Genomic DNA, 5046 nt, shown 5'->3' on the forward strand with positions numbered 1-5046 from the left:
TTTCATATGTAGAGCTGAAAGTAATGATACAAAAAAGAAAGGAAAAAAGAAAAAAAATGGAAAGAACAGTTAGTCAATCATAGAAGCCATGAAATGCTTTAAAATGAGACATTTTATTGCATGTATTTAAAAGAAATTTGAATCACATATTCATTTCTCATTTGTTTTAACACTTTGACACATCATTTTAGATGTCATCACCTGTCCAGGAGTGCCAAAATTTTCTCTGCCCATCCGGACACTTAGTAAAGAAAGTTAGTCATTCCCTTCCCCTATCTGTCAATTGTCTTTTTTCTCCCCTTTCAATGTAAAATTCTACATATTGTGTTTTGGGGAAAAAATGGAACATGGATGTTTTAGATGGTTTGAAAATAACATTAGCAACCTATCTGCTTGAGTTGATGTGATAATTTGGAAGAAAATGTATTTTTGATTCAAGTTGTACAGCATAATTTTAAAAAGTTTTTGTAAAATGCAATAATACATGTATTTAATATTTCTTTAGTTAATAAGTTGTTTTTGCATGTAGAATTTGATGTCCTAAAATTGAATCTATTTATTTCTTTATCTTTCAAAAATTTTTATTTTACACTTACTATGTGTACAGCCTCATGCAACATTAAGCAGTTGGACAAAATATGGTGTCTGTACTCAAAGAATTGATACCATAATAGTTAGGATTTGAAATATGGAGATTTCCAATGCAAAATAGTATGTGAGGTTGGCATGAGAGTCCATCTTTTCCAAATTCAAAGATGCCTTCTGAAGATGATGAAATACCAACAACAAATGATTATAGTGTGGACACACAATCACATGATTTACACTTACATAGATTTGGACTGGAGTAACTAGATATACAGCACACAAAAAAATTCCCTTTAACATCGTAGGGTGTTGTTAAATTCTTTTACATAAAAATTTATTTTCCTCAAGGCATTATTTATTTTCTATATCACAAACCCCTCCAATTTCTTCCCCCAATTCCGCCTAAATGTGGAGCTATCCAAACTAAACAGGTGCCCTGTAATTAATACATTTTTTACATTGCACATGGGTTGTTTTATTATAATGCTTTACCATAAAGTAGAGGGGGGTGGGAGGGAAAGTCTTACTGCTGAGGCAACAGGGAATGGACAAATACAGTTTCAGCCTTTACTGAGATTTTTAACTGCTTGAATAAACTCTTACTAGATTCTTAGATTACCTCATTCTTTATAATTATGAAAATTTCTCATCCTTATGTTTTCCATTTCTTTGGAAACCAGAGATTTATTCCTCTGAATTCACTGACTTCACACATTCTATTTCAACTATGTAACATGGATTTCTTTCCCTCTTCTAAGACAATAGAAATATTTTTTTTCTGAACATTTCCAATCATTTAACATTCTATATACGTTTGCATGTGTCCTTCCAGATATTCAACTGGAGTATGACCAAAACCTATAATATAGTTTACAATTAGATTAACCCCAAGGTAAGACTTAACAACACTTGGACTGATCAATATATAGTACTATGGGTGGACTGATTTGGAAAATCATCTATGTTTTACAACTACTCTTTAGCACTCTTTTTCTTACCTTTCCCTGTTGTCAGAAACAAAGACACATGATTCCTTTACTTTACTCAACTTTTTTCAACAAACTGTAATCACTAATTTTTTCGATCATAATTAAGCCAATACAATTTCCTTTTCCTTTTTAAAAGCTAACTAGACATTTTTAAAGTCTGGATTTCTTGCAACAAGAAGTTCTAGGTTCATCTCCCTTCCCCCCCTGGTTTTACAGAGATATAATTGACAAAAATAAGTTGTATAAATGTAAGATGTACAACATTATATTTTATTCATTTTTTAAAAATATGGAACCCTTCACAAATTTGTCATCCTTGAGTAGGGGCCACATCGATCTCTGTATTGTTACAATTTTTTTTTATATGTGCTGCCAAAGCAAGCATGTGATTTCTTGATATATGTATACATCTGAAATGATTTCCATAGTAAAGCTAATTGATATATCTATCACCTCACATAGTTACCATTTATTTATTTGCTTATCTATTTATTGTGAGAATATTTAAAATGTACTCCCTTAACTCTAGATCCACTTTTAATTCTGCCACAGACAAGCTTTCACATACTTTACAAAGAAGACATTACAAAGAAGACATTTTATTAGTTTCTTTGTCTCTAGAGAAGAATATAATTACAGACCAAATTCACCAGCCTAGGTACTCACATTGTTTTGTTCCACATGAGTACTGAGGTAAAGCAGTGTGACCCCAGAGTTTGTCAGCTATGTAATGAAAAAGATTATCCTTTTTTTACAAAAGTCTGAAATTTATTTAGTGCTGCTATTTTTTCTTTCATCCATTTCTACTCACTCAGGTGTGCCATCTATATACAGTATATAAACCTTGTGTTTATGGTTGCTGCAAAATTTAGCCAGTTTTATTGAGTAGAAAAAATTTCCAGGCTATCATGCAGAGGGAACAAAAGGTCACTCTGGAAATAGTTATGCGGTTCCTCCAAAATTAAACATATGATCTGGCAATTATATCTCTAGGTATCTATTCAAAATAATTGAAAACATATGTCTATAAAAACTATGTACAAGAATGTTAATAGCAGCATTATTTATAATAATCAAAAAGTACAAAACAACCCAAATATCCATCTGTTGATTAAAGGCTAAGTAAATGTGGTGTATTCATATAATGCAATATTTATTAACCATAACAATATATTACTGATTCATCCCATAGCATTGATGCAACTTGAAATTTCATGCTTACTGACAGAAATCAGACAGGAAAGCCACATATTGTATGATTCTATGTATATGAAATGGCCAATGTAAAAAATCCATGGAGACAGTGGATTAATGGTTGCCAGAGTTTCTTTTTCATATGATGAAAATGTTCGGGAATTAGCGGTGATTGTTGCACAATTATGTGAATATACTAAAATCCATTCAATTATAGACTTTAAAAGAGTGGGTGTTATGGTATCTGAATCTTTTTTTTTTTTTGGAAAATTGAGGACAAAAGGTGAACATTTATATAGATTAAAATGTACTATACCTACTTTTGCTTCTGGCCAAATTGGACTAACAGATAGAGATTTATAATTCCTCTTCAAACAACTAAGAACTAAGAAACTGACAAAATATATAAAACAACAATTCTCAAGATGAATTTGGATATTAGGCAAAAAGGGCAGTGTTTTCTGGGGGAAATAAAACAAACAAGAAAACTTACTGTTGCCCCAACTTACTAAATGGAGAAATATTCCAGAAACAACACAGAGAGGGAAAACAAAGGCAAAGGACAGTTAGTGATCTTCCTGAGCTGATTAGGTGTCGATGGGAGTCTGGAGAAGCCAAAGCATCTAAGATTTGGAATTGTCTAAGTAAAAAAAACTGTTGAATATAAAAATAAATAAATAAATAAACAAACAAACAAAAACAAACAAACCAAACCCAAAAAGACCCCAAACCAAAATAAAACCAAAACCCAGAACTAATAAGGTAGTTCAGCACATTTGCAGGATGCCAGTTCATTATTAAAATATCAACTGTATTTCTATGTACAAACAATAAAATAAAGAAATTGAAATTAAAATGCAGGACCATCAAAAATATTAAATACTAGGGATAAATTTGACTAAAGATATGCAAGACTTGTATGCTCAAATCATCACTGAGAGGCAGTAAAGAAGCCTTGAATAAGCGGAAAGTTATACTGTTTTTAGGGATTGGAAGGTTCAATATTTCTAAGATGACAATTCTCCCTAAATTGATCTATAAATTCAATGTGATCCCTATCAAAATCTCAGCAGGTTTTGCATTGTTAGAAAGTGACAAGATGATTCTAAAATTCATATATAAATGCAGAATACCTAGAATAGCAAAAACAACTTTGTAAAAAGAAGAACAAAGTTGAAAGACTTTTATCAGCTAGCATTAAGACTTATTATAAAGCTGCAATAATCATGCCCGTATCATATTCATGTCAAGATAGAGAAAGGATCAATGGAATAGAGAGCCTGGATAAAGTCCCACTTGTATATATTCAATTGATTTTTAGCAAAGATGCAAAGGCAATTAAGTGGAGAAAAGAAGTTATTTCAACACATTTGCTAGAACAATTGGTTTTCTATGTGCACAAAATGAACTATCCATGCCTTGCTCCATATAAAAAAATTAATTCAAAATTGATCTTAAGTTTAAATGTGTTTCATAAAACTATAAAACTTCTACAAGAAAACTTAGGAGAAAATTTTTTTTCCTTTGGTAATGCAAAAATTTCTTAGATGTACATATACCCAAAGCAAAAGCCATAAAAGAAAAAATCCGTTAGTTTGATCTCATCAAAATTAGCCAAGACTGCTAAGATAGGAAAAGACAAACCGTGACAAAGAGGAAATATTTGCAAATTACTTATCTGATAAAAGATTTATATCTAAGATACATATAGTACTCTTAAAGCTCAATATTAAGAAAGCAAACAACATAATAAAAAATGGGCCAAAGTTCTTTAGACACTTCACCAAAGATGATATTTTATTTTTCATATGAAGGCATAAAAAGGCTCAGCATGATTAATCATTAGAGAAATGCAAATCAAAACCATAGTGTTGTTACACACAACTATTAGAATGGCTAAAATAAAAACACTGACCATACTAAGTACTGGTGAGGATAGGGTACAACTTTTAAATTCTCATAAATCGCCAGTGGAATGCCTGACCATATTGCCTCACCATTCCATTTCTAGGCATTCATATAAGACAAATGAAAACTTATGTTCATATCAAGACACATATGCAAACATTTACAGCTGTTTTATTTGCAATATCACCAAGCTGGAAACAATCCAAATATCAATGAAAAAATAAAAGTGGTAAGTACATTGTGATATATCCATACAATGAAATACTACTCAGCTATAAAAAGGAACAAACTGCTGATGAATGCAGCAACATAAATGAACCTCAAATTCATTATGATAAGTTAAAAAAGCTAGACAAGTAGATACTTT

The 5046-nt window shown here is 31.1% G+C and overlaps 1 non-coding gene across 1 annotated transcript; it reads right to left on the reverse strand.

The window, feature by feature from the left end:
* Nucleotides 1-1860: 1860 nt before the first annotated feature.
* On the reverse strand, nucleotides 1861-1962 carry LOC114212946 (U6 spliceosomal RNA). Its single transcript, XR_003610086.1, has one exon. It is a non-coding gene; the product is annotated as a U6 spliceosomal RNA (small nuclear RNA).
* Nucleotides 1963-5046: the final 3084 nt, after the last annotated feature.

This window comes from Eumetopias jubatus, unplaced genomic scaffold (assembly GCF_037043125.1).
Source record: "Eumetopias jubatus isolate StellerSeaLion01/CBP00866 unplaced genomic scaffold, mEumJub1_p1.0 scaffold_3, whole genome shotgun sequence".
Lineage (NCBI taxonomy): Eukaryota > Metazoa > Chordata > Mammalia > Carnivora > Otariidae > Eumetopias > Eumetopias jubatus.